General features: G+C 44.3%; 1 long non-coding RNA gene across 1 annotated transcript; it reads left to right on the top strand.

Moving 5' to 3' along the window:
• The first annotated feature begins 7,586 nt into the window (after positions 1-7,586).
• Positions 7,587-20,703, top strand: LOC126508553 (uncharacterized). Its single transcript, XR_007593873.1, has 5 exons — positions 7,587-7,720; positions 8,665-8,906; positions 15,702-16,688; positions 19,041-19,180; positions 19,451-20,703. It is a non-coding gene; the product is annotated as an uncharacterized lncRNA (long non-coding RNA).
• Positions 20,704-23,798: the final 3,095 nt, after the last annotated feature.

The raw sequence follows: 23,798 nt of genomic DNA, 5'->3' as shown, positions 1-23,798 counted from the left end.
TTGTGAGCCACCATGTGGTTGCTGGGAATTGAACTCAGGACCTTTGGAAGAGCAGGCAATGCCCTTAACCACTGAGCCATCTCTCCAGCCCCTTCTCTGATTTCTTTCTCAGACCATGTATCATCTGTATAAATGAGGGCTACTGATTTTTTTTAGTTAATCTTGGAACATGCTACATTACCGAAGGTGCGTAAGAATTGTAGAAGTTCCTTGGTAGAATTTTTGGGTAGCTTATGTAAACTATCATATCATCAGCAAATAATGAGAGTTTGACTTCTTTTTTTCTTATTTGTATCCCCTTGATCTCCTTTTGGTGTCTTATTGCTCTAGCTAGGACCTCAACAACTATATTGAATAGATATGGAGAGAGTGAACATCCTTGTCTTGTTCCTGATTTCAGTGAAATCGTTTTGAGTTTATCTCCATTAAGTTTGATGTTGGCTGTCAGCTTGCTGTATATTGCCTTTATTATGTTTATGCATGTTCCTTTTATCCCTACTCTCTCCAAGACCTTTATCATGACAGGGTGTTGTATTTTATCAAAGGCTTTTTCAGCATCTAATGAGATGATCATGTGGGGTTTTTTTTCAGTTTGTTTATATGGTGAGTTACATTGACAGATTTTCATATGTTGAACCATCCCTGCATCTCTGGGATGAATCCAACTTGATCATAGTAAATGATTTTTCTGATATGTTCTTGGATTCAGTTTGCTAGTATTTTATTGAGGATTTTTGCATCAATATTCATGTGGGAGATTGGTCTGTAATTCCCTTTTTTAGTAATGTCTCTGTGTGGTTTGGGTATCAGGATAATTGGCAAAGTTCTTTCTGTTTCTATTATTTGGAACAATTTGAAGAGTACTGGTATTAATTCTTCTTTGAAAATCTTGTAGAATTCTGTACTGAAACCATCTGGCCCTGGGATATTTTTGGTTGAAAACTTTTGATGACTATTTCTATTTCTTTAGCAGTTATAGGTCTATTTAATTTGCTTATCTGGTCTTGATTTGATTTTGGTAAGTGATATTCATCCAGAAAATTGTCCATTTCCATTACATTTTCCAATTCTGTGGAGTACAGGTTTTCAAAATATGACCTGGTGATTCTATGGATTTCATCCATGTCTGTTGTTATGTCCACATTTTCATTTCTTATTTTATGAATTGGGTATTCTCTCTCTGCCTTTTGTTTAGTTTGGATAAAGTTTGTCTATTTTGTTGATTTCCTCAAAGAACCAACTCTCTGCCTCATTGATTCTTTGTATTGTTTTCTTTGTTTCTATTTTGTTAATTTTAGCTCTCAATTTGATTATTTCCTGCCATCTAGTCCTCCTGGGTGATTCAGGTAAGCACTGTTTAATTTCCATGTTTTTGTGAACTTTCTGAAATTAGTGTTGTTCTTTAATTCTAATTTTAAGCCATGGTGATCTGCTAAGATATTTTGGGTTATTCCTTTCTTTTTATATCTGTTGAGTTTTGTTTTGTTACCGAGTATGTATTCTATTTTAGAGAAGGATCCATGAGGTTCTGAGAAGAAGGTATAGTAGTCTGGGATGGCATCTCCGGTCTCTTAATGTCTAAATAATGTTTGACAAGGATCTTCTGGCTTTCATAGTTTCCATTGAGAAGTTGGGTGTAATTCTGATAGGTCTACCTTTATGTGTTACTTGACCTATTTTCTTTACAGCTCTTAATATTCTTTCTTTATTCTGTATGTTTAGTGTTTTGATTATTATGTGGTGAGGGGAGTTTTTTGGTGCATTCTATTTTGTGTTCTGCAAGCTTCTTGTATCTTTATATGCACATCTTTCTTTAGGTTGGGAAAGTTTTCTTCTATAATTTTGTTGAATATATTTTCTGAGCTTTTGAGTTGGACTTCTCCTTCCATCTCTATTATTCATAGGTTCTGTCTTTTTATGGCATTTCATATTCCCTGGATATTTTATGTGAAGCTTTTGTTAGATTTTGGTGTTTTCTTTGACTGATGAGTCTATTTCCTCTATTGTGTCTTTAACACTTGAGATTTTCTTTTCCATTTCTTGTATTCTGATGTTTATGCTTGCAGTTATATTTTCTGATTGTTTCTCATGATTTCCCTTTCTATAATTTCCTCAGTGTGTTTTTTTTCTTTATTGTCTCTATTTTGATTTTTAAATCTTGAATAGTTTCTTTCATATGTTTGATTGTTTTTTTCTTGGTTTTCTTTAAGGGATTTGTTGACTTATTCAAATTTTTTGTTTGTCTTTCCCTACATTTCTTTGAATAAATTTTCCATTTCTTTTTTAAGGGCCCCAAACATTCTGCTAAGGTTATTTTTTAGGTCATTTTCTTCTGTCATCTGTTTTGGGGTTTTCAAGTCTTGTTGTTTAATAGCCACTAGTTTTTGTTGGTATTGTGTTGCTCTTTGTGGTGTTGAGTGTGTTCTTACCTTCTCTACCCGTCTTTTCCTCTGAATGGTGTAGTTGGGTCGTGTCTCTGGTGATCACTTTTCCAGGTACCAGTAGTTCCAAGGCTCATATGGTTGTTCCTTGTGATGGAGTCAGGGCCACAGTTCCAGTCAAGCTGGAGGTCACTCAGCATTCCTGGAGGTTGCTTGACAATCCCTGTGGTTGCTCTGCAATCCAGACAGCTGGTCAGGCCTGCTCCCACAGAGGTCACTGGCTCAGGCCTTCTCACACAGAGGTTGCTGATTTGGGCCTAGTCCCACGGAGGTGGTTCACTTGGGTCTACCTCCGTTGAGCTCACTGGCTCAGGCCTGCTCTGGCGGAGGTCAGTGACTTGGTACTGCTTGGGCTTGCTCCTGTGGATGTCCCTGGCCTGGGCCTGGGCCCTTGGAAGTTGCTCCCTCATACCTGCTCCAGCAGAGGTCCCTGGCTCAGGCCTGCTCTGGCAGAGGTCACTAGCTTGGACCTGGTCCTGTGGAGGTTACTGGCTAGGGCCTGCTCTGGCAGAGGTTGCTTTCTTGGGCCTGCTTCCACAGATGTCCCTCTCTTGGGCCTGCTCCTGCAGAGGTTGCTTACCTGGGCCTGCTCCTGCTGAGATTACTCTCCCGAGCCTGCACATGTCCTTGACTCGTTCACTCACTTGGGTCTGTTCCTGTGGAGGCCTTAGAGCTGGATCTTATAGAGGCATTTTCTCAGTTGAGGTTCTCCTCCTTTCAGATAACTCTAGCTTGTGTCAAGTTGACATAAACTAGCTAGCACAATGGTCTTTTTGTTTGTTTGGTTGGTTGGTTGGTTGGTTTTTTGAAACAGGGTTTCTCTGTGCAGCTTTGGTGCCTGTCCTGGAACTCTCTCTGTAGACCAGGCTGGCCTCGAACTCACAGAGATCTGTTTGTCTCTGCCTCCCAAGTGCTGGGATTAAAGTGGGTGTGCCACCACTGCCAGGCTACAATAATTTTACAAGCACAGAATAGAAAAAGAATTGAAGATTGAGTTCTTCCGCGGCAAAGCCATTCTTAATCTTCCCTAGCTAGCTGGTCACAGTCATGGACCTAGCATTCCCAGTAAGAGTTCCTGTCCGTTGTCATCATCAAGAAACATTTGCTGAGTACCTTGTATGAACCACATGTTAGGGTAGGAGCAGAGGAAAGGTAGATCTGGTCCTTGGGATTATATCATGGCAAAGTAGGCATGATTATAGAGTAGAAAGTATAGTAAGTATCCAAAATTATATGTAAGTATATGAAAGTATATGATGAGCAAGATGATTACAGGCTGTGCTGTGTGACTGAAGAAACAGGCAGGATGTTGTGCTGTAGAGAAACAAACAGGGCCTCTTTACATGGAGTGAAGTGGAGCTCACTCAGGCCTTGCTTTTGGCCTAAGAGACAAGAATGATCCACGGGAAAGTAAGTCCAGGCCGAGGGATCCATTGAGAAAGAGTTTGGCATAGTAAACAATTGAAAACACACATACAGAGAGAGAGAGAGAGAGAGAGAGAGAGACAGAGACAGAGACAGAGAGACAGAGAGAGACAGAGAGAGAGAGACAGAGAGAGAGAGACAGTGACAGAGAGAGAGAAAGAGAAAGAAAAGAGGCCAGGCTCGTATTGAAAACAGGAAGGAATGGGAAACAAGGCTAGTAAAAGGTGAATTGGGCTTTTAGAGACGTGAAGACTGGAGACTTTGATAAAGTTCTAAGTATATCTTGGAATGGACCATTTTCTTGGTATGTGAGGCTGGACCAATCCAAGAATCCTCCCTGTGGAACCGAGGGAAATCATCAGACTGGTCTTTTATAAACTACGTAGAACTTGGCAGCCCAGTCAGGACACGTAGGGCACAAGGATGTGTTATGAGAAAGGGATGGTGCCCACCGGTCCACTTGCCAGGCTTTGATCAGGTTCAGGAGAAAGGACTCAAGCAAAGGTTCTGGTCTCTGTGGAGAACTGCACTGAGGGAGGAGTTTGTCCTTCTTATTCCTGGCTCTACCTGTATCCTCTAATGGTCCACTCTCCCTCCCTTCCTCCCCTTCTATTTTTCCTATGCCGGTGCAGGAGGGATTTGAACCCAGGGCCTCTCTCATGCTAAGTGTATGCCCCACCACCAGACTGCTAGCCTGGTAATGGTCCTTTGAAAGACATTTTAATTAATGAAAAGGGAATCCACAAATGTGAAAGGGGCAGAGGGCATATGGGAGCGGTTGCAGGGAGTACTGGGATGGGGGAAATGGTGTAGTTATATTATAACCTCAAAGAATAATAGAGAATTCCAAGAGGCAATGAGGCCCCGGGACGTTCCATACTGAGCCAAGCACACAAAGCATAGGCCACCGTGCCATGTGGTTTGGGGGAAAAGTGAAATGGAATTGCATGCAGGGATGTCCCACACAGTGTCTGTCCCAGCAGTGGGGGCCCGCGAATGTCCCCTCTCAGCAAACTTGGTCCAGTACTGTCTGCTCCGAATATTTTCCTATATCATCTCTGTCCCTACTTCAAACTCACCTGTGTGTTCTTGCACTACTTAGATAAAAAGAATGGCTTTTTACTGTTCCCACCATGTCCATCTGTCTTCCCACCCGGATTTTTCTGCACTCTCAAATCACATCAGGTAGGTAGCTGCTGCTTCTACTCGCTGTGGTGTTTGCTGCCTGTCTCCACAGCACCAGACAAGAGCAACACAGCAGCCATTCGTCCTCAGTACCAGCGGCATGCCCCTGCACCAACTCTGAGCAGTGTTTGCTGACATCTCAGACAGGAGGGACTAGGCAAGTTCTCAAGAGACAGTCAGATGAGGATGTGGAGGCAGGAGATTTGCGGGAATACAAGGTGGAAGGACAGAGGGAGGTGTCGGAAGGTTGCACAACCCATGGGGACGTGGCAGGGAGTAGGTCATGGCTTGGGGCTTTTCCTGCATTCCTGCGAGGCTGGACTGTGACTCCCTGTGTTCTTTACTGCTCCACTGCTTCTGCCAAGCCCATCATGACTCACTCCTTCCAGGCAGTCTGCCTAGATTGGACCTGCCTACCTAGACCAGGAAGGCAGAGTAGGGTATACTTCCTTTTGTCACTCCATCATTGAGAAAGACTTGGAAGGATGAGGTCTTCATTTCCTAATTGGTTGGCCAGCTGTTCCCAAGGGCAATCGTTCCAATTACTTGGTTATGTCTTCCTCCAAAAAATTGAAAACCTGGTTTTCTCTTTGGAGCTATAAAAAGTTACTTCAACTAGATGTATAATTTCCAACATGTAATAAGTAGACATTTTTAAAGCTTCTTACATCACTCTTTAGAGTGTGCTCAAATGGCCATTCTACATTTACCATTATTATCTTTAAACTAGGTCAGCAAGTTATTCTCCTGGGCTAGGCATTTTATACTTGCTGCACACAGACCTAATTTTCTTCTCTTTCCCCTGCAGGAATATCATCCCCGGCATAATCTAACCAAATGCTTAAAAGCCTTATTTATCTTTAAATCTCTTCATCATTCTTTGTAACAAACGTATGTAAGCAAATTGAAATTTGCAATATATCCTGTGACTGTCAAGCTCAATGATAGAAACAGTTCAGATGGAGTTGCAGACAATTGTTCTGACCAGTTGTTATTGTTAAACATAAGGGGTGGGTGGGTAGAGAGATGGCTCAGCAGTTAAGAGCACTGGTTGCTCTTACAGGACCAGGGTTCGGTTCCTAGCCCCCACCTGGGAGTTCACAACTCTCTATAACTCCAGTAGGGGATCCAACGCCCTTTTCTGGCCTTCAGGGACACCAGGCAGATGTTATACATATATACAAGCAGGCAAACATTCATACACATACTAATAGCTGGGCGGTGGTGGCACATGCCTTTAATCCCAGCACTCAGAGGCAGAGGCAGAGGCAGAGGCAGAGGCAGGCAAAGGTCTGTGAGTTCAAGGTCAGTCTGGTCTACAAAATGAGTTCCAGGGCAGCTGGGATTACATAGAGAAGCCCTATCTTAAAATACAAAACAAAACAAACAACCAAAATATAAAGAACAGATAGTGAGACGTGGACTACAGTGACTGACCGTGTCCTGCTCGTCCCTTCTTGTTCTTCACCTTGGCAATACTCAGAAGTTGTGTTTGCATTAAGTAAGCAGCAAAGAAAAGATTTTCTTAAAGTAAAAAAGTCCTATTGCACATTAGAAAAAAAATGCAGTCCCAGGGATATATATTGTAACTGGCTTCCCTGGGAACAACTAATATAATCAAAATGATGCTTGTGCCCCTCTCTTTGGCTATCAGACTATTAAAACAGTAGACTTGAAGAATCCCCTTGGCATCTACTGGAGAAGGTCTAAAGTGCTGGAGGCATCTTCTAAAGGAACTTATCAGCTAGGAGTGAATTGACCGCTGGAGAAAATGTCCAGTTTGTCTGTCGGCCTCGTAGGAGAGATTGGGAGCCTAGACAGTGTCGGACAGGCCCATACCTTGGCCAGACTCCTTAACTGCACAGACTCCTTAACTCCTGAAGAGGGACTTGGGGGTGAGGTGGCATTTACTAGATCTCTTTGTCTTTCTATGTGGCCACACTGAGTAAATCACTGTTTTCTGCTTCCACCATTGATTTTTCTTCCTTTAATTTGCTCATTGAGGATGGGGTGACTGACCCGGCTTGTGAGGACATAGGCTGTGACTCCAGTAACATTTTCAAAAAATAACTTTTAACCTCCCGTCTGTTGAAAACCCAGTAAGTCCTTTTCTCGTTTGGAAAAGCCAAAGCTTGGGAAATACTTCTGCAAGCATTAATTAGACTTGCGCGGTCCACTTCCCCCCTTTAATGTTGCTCATTTTCTCAAGGCCAATGCCAATATTTTGCATTGTTCCTTTGTTTGACCTCAGGAGGTCTTTCCGCCCTGGGGCAGCACAGCAGAATAAAAGGCAGTTCTGCACCTCTCTGGCTGGCCTGTGCTTGTGACATTCTGAGAAGGACAGTAGGCACTTGACTTCTCTGGGGCGTAGTCCACACTGCCTGTGAAGGTTACAGGATTCCCCGGGTACAATGAAGACCCTCCCCTCTGAGGTCAGCCCCACTGTACAAAGTACACATGGTACCTGCCTGATCCCATAAGTAAAGCTAGATGCTTGAATGGTTTTTAAAAATAAACTTCTTTTACAAGTATAATTGAATTGTACTTTTAAAAGCTGTCTTACTTACTTTCTACTTTATTGTGCATTTGGTGTTTTACCTGCACATATGTCTCTTGTGAGGGCGTCAGGTCCCCTGGAACTGGAGTTACAGACACTTGGGAGCTACTAGGTGAGTGTTGGGAATAGAACCCGGGTCCTCTGGAACAGCAACCTGTGCTTTTAACCATTAAGCCATCTCTCCAGCCCCTTGAATTGTACCTTTAAGACTGTATTCCTCTGTGCACGCAGTGAGCACCCCTTAAATATCTGCTCCTCTGTGGTTAGTTGTCTTCTTTCTCAACTTTTGTCTATTTCTCTACTGGGTCATAGTTCTTTTTTCTGTAAAAGTGGGTGGGGGAGCAGAATTAATTTTTGCCTGTAATGTGAGTTACATATTTCCCTAGTGTATTATTTCCCTTCGAATTTGCTAATGATCATTTCTTCATGTAAAAACACTTAGGGCAGATTAATTAATATCCTCATGTTTTCTTTAAAAATGTGTATGTTTGCTTTGATTTTAAATTTTTTTTATCTTTAATGTGTTTACTATTAATTTTATCCCCAGGTATAAGGTGGGGATTCAAGTGTCCTTTCCTCCAATGCTATACAGATGATTTGAGCTGTGGGGTCTATCATCTGAAAGTCCCACAGTCAGGGTTTATATTGCTTGTATCTGGTGCATGTGTGTGCTCTCCATGCGATGGTGGCACAGAATTTTAGCCTTGTGACATATCGTCTGGTGCTTGTCTGTGCCCTCTGTGATGATGGCACAGAATTGTAGTCTTATGACATATTGTCTAGTGCATGTATGTGCCCTCTGCGATGATGGCACAGAATTGTAGCCTTGTGACATATCGTCTAGTGCATGTATGTGCCCTCTGCGATGATGGCACAGAATTGTAGCCTTGTGACATATTGTCTAGTGCATGTATGTGCCCTCTGCGATGGTAGCACAGAATTGTAGCCTTGTGACATATCGTCTGGTGCATGTCTGTGCCCTCTGCGATGGTGGCACAGAATTGTAGCCTTGTGACATGTCATCTAGTATTTGTCTCCCCTTATTTGTCTCCCTAGTTTTTCCGTGAAAACACCTCACACTAAAACATGGCGATAGCACTGATCCTGAGATACTGCTAAGGTAAATGAGCCTCACTGGGCTGTTTGGATTTTTCTGAACATAAAAGAAGGAGATGGGAGGTTACCTGGCACCCTAAAAAGAAGCCTGCCACTGGGAGAGAAATGTCACCTTCAATCTGCGGACTACTCCAGCCCACACTGATACTTGAAGAGGAATGACCCAAGTTGGCAAAGAACAGGTAGGGTTAGAGATAAAACCCTAACCTTTTATCTGATCTTCCCTGTCTGAACTGTTGAGCTCGGGACTTGGAATGCAGCATGGTGGCATGGTGCTTGCGGGCTCCTTCTGCGGCACTGACAACACGTTTGAGTGCCCAATATCTCAGGGTAGCTTCACTAGTGGTCAGGAGTTTGATCTGTGATGTTATTTTATATAATTTGCCATGCACCCCCCACCCATGGTAAGATAGGGATGAATGAGATTCCTCCATTATAGACTTTATTCATCAATATTGTTAGATTTTTTTTCCCAAAATTTTCAGCAAGTCATTAACTCTGACGCAAAGCTCCCAACGCCACATTTCTGTCCCAACGCCACATTTCTGTTACAATTCCACTTCCGTTTCCAGATGGCAAGCACATTTCTGTGCTGTGACTCCAGGGCACAGGATGCTGAATGCACAGGGCTTGGCTCTTACTGTGGCTCTGCTGCGGAGCCATCAAAGGCATTCACCATTGTTCCAGTCCTATTCTCTGGGGATGCTCACAGATCCTGCAGCCTCCTGGGGCACATACTTGTAGAATTCCTTGGATCTGCAGAGGGTTTGCTATTATGCTTTAATAATGGTTTTCAAGACTTCAGGAATTCTATCAAGGGGACACCCACAGTTCAAAAACTGAAGGTAAGCAAGAACAAAAGTCAAACATAAATTGAAAATGTGAAGACCCTGGAATGGATTGAATTGTGACCCCAAAATGATATACTAGGTTCCAAGCCCCCATTGCCTTGTTTGGAATTCAGGTCTTTGCAGTTGTTATATTAGTCAGGGTTCTCCAGGAGAACAGAACAGAACCAACAAAGTGGTGTGTGTGTGTGTGTTCTGTTGGATTAAGTTATACCATAGGAGGTTATATAGTTCAACAATAGCTGATTACATGCTGGGGAATTTGAGAACCCAGTAACCTCTTAATTCATAAGACTGGAAGCTTCAGAACCAGAAAGACAGATGAGCCATCTCCCCAGCTTTCTCTTTTACCAATTTTATACTAGTATATCAATTGGGCCCTCAGCCAATTGACGGTTGCCACACACATTCCGGACGGGGCTTTCTTCCTTTGTTGCTGTCCCACATCTCTGGCAACATCTTCCCAGATACACCAAACAAGGAGTATTATTACTCCCTGGCATGTCTCATGGTCAGGTTGAAAATATAGAGCAAGCATCACAATTGTCGCTAAGGTGGGCTCTAGAGCTGAGACTGTTGTAATATGGGCGGTGGCGGGCTGCGGCCTGTCACCCGGCTAGCTTTACCCGAAATAATTACACGGAAACTGTATTCTTTTAAACACTGCCTGGCCCATTAGTTCCAGCCTTTTATTGGCTAGCTCTTACATATTGATCCAACCCATTTCTAATAAGCTGTGTAACACCACAAGGTGGCTTACCAGGGAAGATCTTAACCTGCATCTGTCTGGAGTGGGAGAATCATGGCAACTGCCTGACTTGGCTTCTTTCTCCCAGCATTCTGTTCTGTCTACCCTGCCTATCTAAGCTGCTGTCCTATCAAAAGGGCCAAGGCAGTTTCTTTATTAACCAATAGACATATGACCCTTCTCCATCATGAGACCATCTCACGCTTAGAGTGTGCCATCAATCCAGCAAGCCAGGTCCCTAGAAGGAGAGGAAGACTTCTCTCACAGAGATGTTCAGAGCTGCAGAAACCAGAGTGACATGTCTACAAGCCAAGGAACATCAAAAGTTGCCAGAAAACCATCATCAGATAAAGACAGTCAAAGAATGTGTCCTTTCTTAGGGGCCTTCAGAAGGGACCAAACCTGTGACATGGTATATATTTCAGATGGCAACACTGCAGAGCTGTGAGGACAATGGTTTGTCATTTGGAGTCATTCAGCTTGTGGTCACTTATGGAAGTCACAGGAAATTTATACAAACCCACCATGCAGAGACTGACTCTGAGCAGTCAGCTCTCATCCTCACAGTCAGGCAAAACTGTGAAGACAAAACAAGCAAACAAACAAAAAGCCTCAACAGCTCCCCTGCCTCACTTCCCTGCTAATCTGACTCTGCCTTCCAGCTGCCCTAGTTAGTAACACACTAGTGCCTAATCCTGACCTATGCTTCCAGAAGCTTCTCTCCTTCAAGACCCAATTATCCCTCTCTTTCCTTCACATTTTCTCCTGTGCCAAGGCCTCTGCTAGTGAACATCCTACGGCTGCTCATGAATTTGCTCACAGCGTGATAGAAACCAATAATATGAGTGTTTTCCTGCTCAGTAATCTTCTTAATTTTAAAGTGGTGGGAACGGGTTTCTTTCTTTTTTTTTTTTTTTTTTTTTTTTTTTTTTTTTTTTTNTTTCTCTGTGGCTTTGGAGCCTGTCCTGGCACTAGCTCTGTAGACCAGGCTGGTCTCGAACTCACAGAGATCCACCTGCCTCTGCCTCCCGAGTGCTGGGATTAAAGGCGTGCGCCACCATCGCCCGGCGGGAACGGGTTTCTACCAGCAATTCTCTCTGCTGCTGGAGTCCTTGGAATTGGCCTGTGAGCAGAGGATAATTTTGCAGGGGCTCTTCTCCCACTCTCCAGCTTCCTTGGCTTTCCTCCTTCACCTCTCCCCTAGGGATGCTGGTTTCTGCTGGCTTGTTGGAACAATAGTCTCACTGAGAAGCAGGGGCCAAGGCTGACCACCTAAAAGTTATGGATGAAGGAGAGCTGTGGAGACAGACATGCTCTGAAGGAAGAGAGCTGTGCAAGGCAGAGTCTGCAGAGTAACAGGACTGATACAATGTGATCCTATAAGAGAAGAATTCCTGAAGTGGCTTCAGATAGATCTGGATGGGGTAGGCAAACAATAGCTGTCATAGATGCTAAGTTGGATACCTCAACAGACCCATTCCACTACAGAAGGCCTAGAAGAACTTGGGGTGTCTTTGGTTTTCAGTTTACATTTAAAGGCCAAGAATTTGAAGTTTTATGTAAGAATATAGCAGCTGCTAAGATAAAGATGCATTCACCAGCAAGACTCAGAAGCATGCAAACCACATTGCACTCTCTTCTGATTTCTTCATATCTGGGCTGACATAAAAGGTACCACCCATTCATTCTAGGGGGAAGGGTCTTTCCCCTCAGTTCAGTTAACCTTTTCTAGAAATACCTTCACAGATCAGCCTGAGGTGTGTCTGTTCATTAATTCCAGATCTTGCCAAACTGATAATCCAGACTAACTATTTGGCCTTTGAGAATGCTCAGCCAGTAAACGGGCTTGCCACCAAGCTCAACTCCCTGGGTTCAATCCTTGACACCCACAAGGAGAGAAATGATTCCTGTAGGTTGTCTTCTGACCTCAGCACACCGTGGCACATGCACAGGCACACAAACCCATACAAAATCAGTGTAAATTTAAAAGTCTTTTAAAGATCAACTGTCACAAAAGGTCTTTTACAATGATCAAATGTGAACAAAACAGATTGGTAACTGTAGGACCCAGGGAAAAATAAAATCAGGAGATACCTTGTTCCAGCTTGCAGGGATTTCAAGGTGGCAATAATAGAACACTGAGCCATATGCAAGTCTGTGCTGCCATGCTTGGTGAGCATCTATAATGATGGCCTGAGCACAGTCACCAAACACTTTCAGCCCTAACCACAGAAGTTCAAGTTTCTTCTTAGCATTGCATGCTAGGTCTGCGGAAGTGAATTGGGAACAGAGTAGAAGGAGAGAGACCTAGAAATACCAATGAGTGTGCACATGTGTCTAGGAGCCCCACAAGATACGAATCTTAAAGGGGGCGGGTGGATATATCCAATATCAAATTAGTCAACCCTGAGAACATTTACATACAAGTGACATTATATGGACTTAGCAGGACTTTAGCAATACATGCACACACCACCAACAACAACAATTAGAGGCCATGAGAAAGAGCAAGGTGGGTGCATGGGAGGGGCTGGGGGAAGACAAGGAAGGGGAAAATTATGCAATTATAATTTTAAAAATAAAAAATGTACACATAAAAAGGAGGCAGATAATTGGGACTTAGATGTTCTTCATAAAGAGCAGATAGTCGGTGCTAAAGACACTTTTTAAGGCAGAAAGACAATGACTTTTGGGAGGATATTCCCCCTGCCTGAAGAGTAGACATGACTGGGATGAAGTCCTTCTGGGTCCTCTGGATTTTCAGTCTCTTTGTGACAGGAGTTTAATGTCCTTTTGTACTTATGGAACTGCAGTTTGCACTTAGAAAACAGGCCAAAGATTGGGGGAGGGGGAGGGAAAGGGGAGGCGGTGGTGGGGAAGAGAGAGAAATCTTTAATTAATTAATAAAGAAATAAATAAATTTTAAAAAAAGAAAACAGGCCAAAGGTAGTCACTGTTGGCAGAGGTTTCTGTTTCCCATCCCCAACCCCCTGCCCTGTCCCACAGCTGTTCAGTCCCAAAGAAACACACTGAGGCTTACATTAATTATAAACTGGTTGGCCTGTTAGCTCAGGCTTCTTATTAACTAACTCTTACATCTTAACCCAAAATTCTTGTCTATGTTAACCATGTGGCTTGGTGCCTTTTATCAGTGAGGCATTCTCATCTTGCTTTCTCTGTGTCTGGGTGCCAACTGCAGACAGAGCCTTTCCTCTTCCCAGAATTCTCCTGTTCTAGTCATCCCACCTACACTTCCTGCCTGACTACTGGCCAATCAGCATTTTATTAAACCGATACAAGTGACAAATCTTTACAGGGTACAAGACCATTGTCCAACGTCCAACAGTAAGTCACTTTCTAAACTACTAAAAGGTCACTTGATAGAGCAGTTCTTAAGTTTTTCCTTCTTGGACTTGGGGGCACAGGCCTTCAATCCCACCTCCTCATGAGGCTGACACAGGAGAATCAGGAGTTCAAGGCCTGCCTGGTGATTTGGTAAACCCCCTCTCAAAAATCTTTAAATAAAATACAAACAGGGCCTGGGATGTGGCTCAGTGGAAGGGTATTTGCCCAGCATATTCAAAGTGCTGGGTTCAATCCCAAGAGCTTCTAAAAAAGGAGTCCTTTTGTCACAGAAATGCAACATACTTGATTATATATATAGATGTACATATACATATATAATCATATATATGACTCATACATGTGTATAATATATATTAGTCATACATGTATATAATCAATATACATATGAGTCATACATGTATATATTATATATAATCTATATATGTGTCATACATGTCACACGATACCTGAAAAATGGTATGTCCTGCTTAAAATAATTGCCTTTTTCTCTTCTCCTATGCTCATTATCTCTTCACTCCAACCCAACACCCCCCCTTCCCCACCCTACATACACACCAAAAGAAAGGCTGCAGCAATCCAGGGCTCCCATTCTATTGCCTAAGCAGCTTTCTGTCCATCAAACCAAAGAGTATGAGTTTGGGTTTGTTTGGTGGAGGAAAACCTCAAACTTTTAGTCCATTCTACACACCGGCCTGAGAAAGCCAAGACTGGGGACTCTCCCAAAAATAACAGAAACCAGATAATTCTTTGAGTTAGGAAGCCAGCCATTCTGAGCACTTCCCACTGAAGCTTACTGGCTGGTCCATGATCCTCAGGCACCGAGAGAAGGGGCAACCACAGCGTCTAGGTTTGTTCATCCCAACAGACTGAGCACCTACCATGTGCCTGGCACTGCTCTGGGCCCTGTGGCTACAGCCACCATCAAGACTGCTCAAGTGACACAGAGGAAAGTTCACAACATCTGTAACTCATGAGGCATGAGGACAGTCTCGGAGAAAATACAGTCACAGCACTTTGTAGTGAAGAGATTGTCACCAACCCTCTGGCCCTTGGCGTTCCCTCTTGCAACCATCTTGACAAGAAAGCAGAACCTGAAAGAAAAAAAGAAATAAGAAGGAAAGACCATGACTGTTCCTGGGTATCATGGAGGAGAAAATTTATTGTAGATAAAAAAGAGCAGAGCTAGAGTCAGGGACATCTGGTGTGGGGGGTCCTTCTGTCTGTGCGTTGCTTTTATTGGTTAATGAATAAAGAACTGGCTTGGCCTATAGCATGGGAGGAGGAAGGCAGAGTCAGAGAGAAGTCATGGAGCCACTGGAGACAGACGCTGGGAACTTTAGCCATAAACCACAGCCACATGGCAATATACAGACTAGAGATGGGTTAGGTTAGAATATGAGTTTAGCCAGAAATACACTTAGGCTATTGGCCAAACAGTATTGCAAATAATATAGCTTCTGTGTGGTTGTTTCAGTTCTGGGCGGCTGGGACGAACAAGCAGTCCCCTGCAACAGATATCTGGGACATGACAAGGCTGAGCTGAGCCAGGTGAGGCGATGAGAGGGGAAGGGAGTGCAGAGAGGGAAACCAGGTGTAGCAACCAGGAGGCCCAAAGGCACCAGGTGGAGTTGGTGGTGGGGTAACCAAAATGGTTGTATTAACAGGGAAGATCAGCCTAGCCCCCTGGGCTGCAGAGTTCAGGACCTACACAAGCCAGGAGGCTCTGTAAGCCCTGTAGGGGCTGACAAATGCTAGGAGAACCTGGTGGCCAGGTTCACTTTGATATGTTAAATAGGCACCTCAGCCATTTGTCCTAGGGATTGAGACTTAATCAGAAATGTCACAGCTTCTCAAGGAAGGCTGTCATCTGTATCCTCCACAACCCTCCCCACTTCACACTTTTGTCCCCTAGAGCATGATGTCATCATGTCCCTCCCCCCCCCCCCTCCCCCCCCCCCCATCACTTTTCTAATATCAGAAAGCCTCTGCCGTAAATCTGTTATATTTCTTCTCAGGAGTGTGGAACACAGAGGGATGGTCCAGACTGAGCCCACGTGCAGCTTCAGATGCCTGGGTGGTCCTGGACCGGCTGCGCATGCTCATTAGAAGTCTGTGTAAGGAGGGCTGGAGCCGACTGCGAGGGGCAAATGTGAACACCTCCCGTCATTGTGTGTCACCCGAACCAGACCCTTGAGGAAACACCGTGAAGGAGGAAGGATTACTCTTTGCCTCACGGCTTCTGAGAGCTTGTTTTTTGCTTGCTTGGCCCCGTCTGCCTGGACAAAAAGCCACACACTTGTGTGTGATGGAGGAGAGGCCGATTCAATTCGTGTTGCACAAGAAGCCGAGAGAACTAGAAGCAGGGACCCAATAACCTGCTTCCCCCAGCGAGGCTCCACCTCCTAAAGTGTCCCGGACGTCTCCAAATGGTGCCACTTTTATCAAACTTGAGGTCACAGTCTGTACACTTAGAAGTCAAATTTGGCCACTTGTCCTGGAGAAGTCAATTGAAATAAATCAGTAGTAAAAAGACCAAAAAAGGAGATTCATTCAATATGGCTGCATTTGGAAGAAGGAAGAAGGACAAGAAATCCAGTGACCTCCCTCCAGTCCATCTTCAGCTTCCCAAAGTGGCATTAAAGTTTAAACAGAAATAAGCATAATTAAGAATTCCTGGTCAAAGAGTGGTCCTGCCCACCACTGACCCATCCGCCATTGTCTGGACTTCCGGCTCACCTTACAAGGTGACGTGACAAGTTTTTGGAACTGTGTGCAGTCTCTTTCCTGGGAAGTTTTCCCTCTGGCTGGCACCAGGCTTCAGCCTTTTCCTTCCCAACACTGGCTTCCTAGGGGGAATTCCAGCTCATTCCAGCTCCGCAGAGCCCATTGTTTCCAAGTCTGAAAGTCAGATTAAGGGGCATAGGTGTCGCCTTAGAACGTGCTGGTTTCTGCCGGGCCAGTTACAACACATCAGTCACATGAGCCCACGAGGGACGTTTCAGGTTTGTATATAATGCCAGAGGGAGAGTTAGAAGGGGTGACATGAGAGGCACCCACATGTGTGTAGGACAGGACAGGATTTCTTGGAGGTAAGGTTATGAGTAATTAATGTTTCTGTGCTTTGAGTATTTTCTACAATGAATGCATGGATAGAATTGCTAATAGAGAATTCAGGGTGCCCAGGAAGGGACTCATAGTCTTGTTTGTAAGAGAATTTAAGAATTAACTTCAAAAGGAAGCTTGAGGACAGTTTTGCGAGAATTTTTAAGAAAAATCCCAGAGCAGGTACGGAGGGAAAAAGAAGGACAGAGAAAAAGAAAAGGCTGTACCATTTGAGTTAAGGAGGCCACACGTTGCGTGAGCAGTCACGTGACACATAAGCAGCCCCATGGAAAGTAGGGAGCATTAAAAAAACGATGACAAAAGCCTGGATAACCAGCGACCTCAGGCTTAGGCTCTAGTCAGTGTCCCAAAGGAAAAGACAGAAGAGAAAAAAGAAAAAGAAAGGTTTTATCTGTTGTAGTCAAAGCTCAGAGAAGCAGGGGACTCAACAGAACCCCTGAGGAAGCTCAGAGAGACTGCACTAGGAAGGCTGGGAATTCTGGGAGGACAAGTATGTTATCTGATTAAAGGGATAATTATTCCTCCTACCTGCCTCCCTGAAGGGTGGTATCTTGGCCAGGTAATTGGCTGGCCCAACTGGATTAACTTTTAAGGGGTAATGATGCACCGTGTCTGCACCCAGAGGTAGATTCCATTTTCAAAATGATAAAACGACAACAAAAGACTTAGAAACTGATCCCCACAGTGATCGACTTGCCAGCTTTTCCATTTCAACTGCAGACAAAGGCCCTTTAGTTGACCTAATAAGCAACATCAGAATATGGGGAAGGCAAATATATATATGCAATATATATAAAATACATACTAAATATGTATAATATATTTGTAATATTATAATATATATATAGTAAAGAAAGCTCTCTGTAGTATTTTGGACCTATCACTGGCCACATGACACTTTAAATTTTTTTACTGGCAAGAAAGAAAGAAAGAAAGAAAGAGAAAGAAAAAAAGAGAAAGAAAGAAAGAAAGAAAGAAAGAAAGAAAGAAAGAAAGAAAGAAAGAAAGAGAGATAACCACAGTCTTCATTAGCATCTAAAATGAAAGGAACCGGAGCAGAACCAGATAACTCCCCCCACCCCTACCCCTGATGCTGGGACCGATGATGGCCTGGGACAGCGCATGGACACCTAAACACTGCTTCTTAACACATAATCACATTCAATGAGAATTGTTTTTCAGGTGTTCGAGAGATCTCGAGATGATCAAAGACATCCACAAAAGTAAAATCACCACCTAGAGAGTTTAGGTTATACTTATGGGATTTAAGGAAATAAGAAGTCTGAATTATATTTGTAACCAATGGCTATTTCACAGTAAGCATCTTCATGTTTTGAACACGATAAAGTCTGTTTCTCATAACTCTCTTGAGAGGCAGTCGTGAGAACCTGTTGGACTGTAGGTTAGAAGATGGTCTCCTAGGAGATCAAGGTGCTGAGCAGTCATAGGAAAGCCAGGCACACACTGAGACATGCTCTTTTCAAAAACCAAGCTGAGGAGGAAGAGATGTTGGCTGTGATCTGTGGCTTTAGAAGTCAAACTTTTCTACCCCAAACTCTAAGTTTCCTGTAATAATAACGCCTTCTTAGCTCCTATAAAACAGCTGATGTGAAAATGTTGAAAGAGTTATTTGTCTATTAATTACAATGTTTTCTGTGTGGCGCTCGTGTTCTTGTTAGCAGCATAATTTAGTCCTCCAAAGTTGGGGCTGCACAGACTCCCTGGTTCGGATCCCAGCCTTACCACTCACTAGTCACCTGTCTGTGGTCTTTGGTTCTCCGCCTCTAAAGAGGAAATCACTAGGTATCAAGTTCTTTAAAAATGTTTGAGGAAAATGAGAGTAACCCCTATTAGGATTGGGGATATGTTTTAGTATAAAGGGTTTACCAGCACACATAAGGGCCTGGGTTCCATCCTGCAACCAAACCAAACCAAAACAAGAAAAGCCTCATTGTTATTGCAGCTTCAATTATTATGGCCTGAAGGAGTGAATTCCCCTCACAGAGGTTTCTAACTTATTATTAAAGCTGGTATTAGAAAAAATGAAATTCTACCTTTCAGATTTGTAAAAATGTGGTTAATTTTCAAATGTGACAGATGCAACTATTTTAATGGGATGGGTGTGTGTGTGTGTGCATGCCTCTCTCTCTCTCTCTCTCTCTCTCTCTCTCTCTCTCTCTCTCTCTGTGTGTGTGTGTGTGTGTGTGTGTGTGTGTGTGTGTATTCCACAGCTGGGGAGTAGAGCCAGACCTTCGTGCATGCTGGACCAGTGATCTACCCATGAGCGACTTCCGAAGTCCTGATGCTTCACATGGGGGTAAAGCAGAAAATTCTTCGGTTTTTTTCCAAATCAATAAAGGAATGAATCTAGGTGAGCGTTTCAGCTAAGCCAGTTTGAGGAATAAGGTGTCTCCTATCCCATTATGTCATCCTCTAGCTCTGTCCCACGGCCCCGACCCTTTTTCCTGCAGTGTTGGGTGTTGGTTGGGAAATCCCCTACTAACAATAACTCCCTTGCCCTTCCTGAATGGGGATAGCACTTGCTGGTGAGGATGAATGTCTGCTTTTGTTATTTACAAAATAGTTTCCTCTAACTCCTTGAGTTTTAACACCATTCTCTTTGCTTCCATTCCCTCCTCAGGAATGACCTGATGCAGCTCTTTAGAGGCCTGGAAGGTCGCCTGCACAAATCACTCCAGCTAGCCGCTGAGTCCTAATGACAGCCCCATTAATGTGGCCCCCCTCTGTGGGAGTTTACTTTCTGGGCTCAGTGTGTTTTACTGCAGGTTGTTAAGAGCCCTTGTGTGCAGAGGTGCCTCAGAGCCCTAAGGCTTCCTGTGTACCCTGAGAGCAGCACCAGCCCAGTGCTCCTGGAGAGCGCTCCAGCTTTATAGGAGGCTGAAGGAGGGATGGAAAGAAACCCTCATGGGGGGGGGGGGATTTAAGATCAGGCATCTGCTCGCCTGCCTTGACTCTGTGAGAAGGCACCCAGGCATGGAGACAGATGTGGTCTTCCCAACCGCCTGCTCCAAACTACAGCCCCAGCAGAGCCACTGTGATTCTGGAAGGATCCCCGTTCTAGAAAGAGAAAAGAGAACCCACCCCACCCCCTGCTGTCTGAACAAAAAAAAAAAAATCTAGGGTTAGGTCCCTGTTTGTGGTGACAATCAGACAGATTGTCCTATCTGTACAAACATGTTGTGTTTACAGGAAGCTTGTTTGAAATCTCGTCCAAGTCAAGCATCTAAGGAGAGGTCATGATCTCACTGTGCCAGACAGGCAGCAATCACAGGTCTACAAAAGCTGAGAAAGTTCTAGCACTGGGCAGCTTTCCAGCTCCGGCCCTTGTCACATCATCCACCTGTAAAGCCAGCCCTGAAACCTGTGCTGCCCAGAAGCGGGAACTGTCTCCCAACCAGAGGATAACCCCAGATGGAAGTGCGGTGGGGTACCGAGACTAAACTCCTCATTGCATGGGTGTGCGGTCCAGCAGAGAGCCCTGGAGGGGCCAAAACCGATGTCACAGGGGGTCTGCCACAAGAGCTGGCCCGGCCGGGGCTAGGGAATTTCTAGTCCTAAAATAATCAGATGGGGCCTGCTCTCCTGGCCAGAAGGAGTAGGCCTAAGGAAAGAGTGAATTTTTCATCACAAGGAAAGAAGGATGCCCCAGAGTTTCACCAGCTCAGAACCAGCCCCCTGAGGAGGCTCACCCACGGTTGGAGAAGCCAATTCCTCCCACCCTGACTATACACCCTCAGACAAGGTTCTCCCTCCCCACCGGAGAGCTCTTGTTACTATGGGACTCCACAATAGCCACGCACTATCCACACAGCCATTCCTCTGGTGAGTGGCAAGACTTCAGCGTCTGCCGAATGGTAGTGGCTCTTCAATAAAAAGCTGTTGACCACAAGCCAATTTGGGTACGTGAGTTGATACTGTGCTTCTGTGGAGCTCTGACTTCATGGGTGACTCAAGAGGCCTTCACTCCTGAGGTGATATTCTAGATATTCCTAGCCAAGAGCAAATCTGTATTTGTGTTGCTGGCATGCTACATTGAGCTGTGTCTGTGAAGGTTGGAGTTGGTAAGCGGGGAGGAGAATACTGAGGACATGTGGAGGCTTCCAGTAGAGTAGCCAAGGAAGCAGGGCTCAAGCAGGGGCAAAAATCAAGTCAGTGAGAGTTAGAGGGTTCAGTTCCTGTGAGGGGAAGCTACTCCACCAGGCTTGGGTCTCCCCTCCTGGAATCTCCCCTCTTCCTGAGCAATGCTTGTGATGCTCCTACTAGCTCTGGGATTCCACACCTGAGGGGCCATCCACCCTTGCTCCCCCACTTCAGAGTCAGGCAACACACCATGGCCCTGTCAATTCTTGGCTTTTGTGACCCCTGCCCCCTACCTCCACCTCAGGAGTCCTTTCTGACCCCTGCAAGGTCTTGCTTACCCTTCACTCATCCCACAGGTGTGAGGCAACCACTGTCAACCTTATTTTACAAAGGAAGAAACTGAGGCATGGGCAGGAAGTAAGACTTTCCCACAGGCTCATGCCTAGTAGCTTTACCTCTCATTGTTGCTACGGTATTGTAAGAAAGAGCCAAACTTAAGCCATTTTGGATAGAAGTTCCATTTTGAGTAAGGGCCAAATAAATAAGTTCCCAAGACCTCCGCAGATCTCCCTGGGTTTCTGGCATCACTGACATGCTGGTTGGCAAGGTAAGACATAAATGTTGGGCAAGTCATCCTGCCACAGTTGGGTGAACCAACCAATGAGAGCAAGATAAGTGTACCACAGAGAAACATTCCTAGGAAAGTCCCTAATCCCTGAAAGCTGATTGGTGAAAGTGTAGCTGGAACTTGGCACAGATGTTTTTAGTTACCATGCTTAAAAGCTCTGTAATTATCTGGCTTGGAGTCTCAGTTCAGCCCCTGAGTCTGTTCTGCTGGATCTCCTGATGGATCAGTAGTGGCTTGATTACAAGAGTTTTTTGCATTGACTTGGTGTTTGAGTTGTGTTGGATCCAAGTAGATCCCATAACATATTAGATATTTGAAGCCACCAATGTGAAGTGTTTGCCATGATTTGAATGAGTTTGTCTCCCACAAACTCATGTGTTTGGATGCTTGGTCCCTGGCTGATTATTTGGGAAGGTTTGAGGAAACTTTAAGAGCCTTGGGGGTAAGCCTTTGAAGGTTTTACTTGGACCCCAGTTCCTGTTTCTCTGTTCCTGTTTGCCATGGAGTAAGATTCCTACCCCACAACACACACAGTCTCCCCTGCTACCATGGTGTTCTGTCTATGTACACAGACCAAGAGCAAATAGGAATCCTTCCTCTTCTAAGGTACAGTTCTCAGGTATTTGGCCACAGAGATACAAAAGTCACTAAAACAGAGCTTAACACAAAGGGCCGACATACCAGCTCGTACAAATAATTTCTTTGTTGTTAAATTCTACCACCAATACACTTCCTTATTTTTCACACTGGCAGTTGCTGAAACAAAGAGAACAATGATCTCTTCCTTCTGTTTTGTCTTCCTTCTGTTAAGTCTATTTCATCCTTATATCTCTGCCACACAGTACGACCCTACTCACCACACTAATTCTACATAATCTATGACCACAAACCTCAGGGATGTTGGCTCTTGGGTCAGGAGTAGGCTGGACAGCTCTGCTGGGGAACACCACATATCTGACTCAGCTGACTGTAGGCCGAATGGTTGGGTTTAGCACGCTGCATCTTGCCTGGACATGTTTCTTGACAGGGTATAGAGGAACCCAAGAAAATAAGTGGAATCCTGCAAACACCATTTGATCTGTCCTGGTGCAGTGGTAACGTCCCATTAGCAGAAGAGCCGAGTCGCATGGCTAAGGGCAGCATCAAGGACTAGGAAGGTGAACCACTTCTTCATGGGACAAACTAGAGTAACATGGCAAAGACTATTGAATGCAAGAAGCAATGTAAATACCGCCTTCATTCTGGCTCCAGCTAGTGCTGGCTCCACTCCTTGAGCAGATAAACTCCCTTGACCGCAACTCCAGCTTAGTGATGGTCTACCACCCCCAAAGCCAGATCTTCACCCCATAAAAGGTCTCCAGAAAGATCTGTGATGAGTGTTTATAACAAAGCATGTGGACCACAAGTTGGTTTTTGTTTGTTTAGTTTTATGGGGCCAGTGTTAGGAGATAATTCTCCCCCATGTCTTCATGTCTGGTGAGGCATACCGCCATGTGTTCCTAAACATATTTTCAAGGGTTTGTACCATTCCTGTTGATACTGGGGAGTCTTTTCCACAATAGCCTCTTCTGTCAAGAGCAGATACCATCAAACTTCTAAAGATGTCAGTTTGCCCCTTGTGCAGGAAACTTCCTTCTGTCTGCCAAGGGATGCTGCACTCCAGTGTTGCCTACTGTCCTGCATAAGAAATTTGCTCAATCACCCCTGCATATCAGAGCTTTCTGACCCTTTCATCCGTAGTGTGCCAAGGCAATTCAAGTGCTTCTATCTTACTTGAGTACATTATTTCTTAGTGTAAGAAAGATAATCTCTGGTTGCATCCCAATTATGTAACATTTTTGAAAAAACTATAAGTTAGAGACTAGATTAGTGACTGGGAAGGGATAGGAATGATATATGTGTTGGGGGATGGTGTGTGGAAGGGTAGGAGTGAGCGCAGCTACAAAGAGGAAGGAGACAGGGGTTTTACAGAAATGACTGGGCAGCTCATCTCTTTTGTGGTAGAGTCACATAGGTCTTTTGTGGGAATAAATTAGCACAGGATGAAGAGGTCCATATAAATATTCTCACGTAGAAGTTGATAGCAGCTTTCTGGATAATTACCAAAACTTGAGAATGACCAACGTAACTTTCAATAGGTGAAGATGTCTTTTGTCGTATTAAGAAATGAGGTATTCAGACATAAAATGACATGGAGGAAAGTTAAACACATATTGCTAAGTAAAAATGGCGTATCTGAAAAGCTACATGCCGTAAGATT

This window comes from Alexandromys fortis, unplaced genomic scaffold (genome assembly GCF_014885135.2).
Source record: "Alexandromys fortis isolate MF-2015 unplaced genomic scaffold, M_Fortis_MF-2015_v1.1 scaffold_79, whole genome shotgun sequence".
NCBI classification, from domain to species: Eukaryota; Metazoa; Chordata; class Mammalia; order Rodentia; family Cricetidae; genus Alexandromys; species Alexandromys fortis.
The sequence above is the reverse complement of the archived record's forward strand: the minus strand, read 5'-3'. Positions and strand labels throughout refer to the sequence as shown.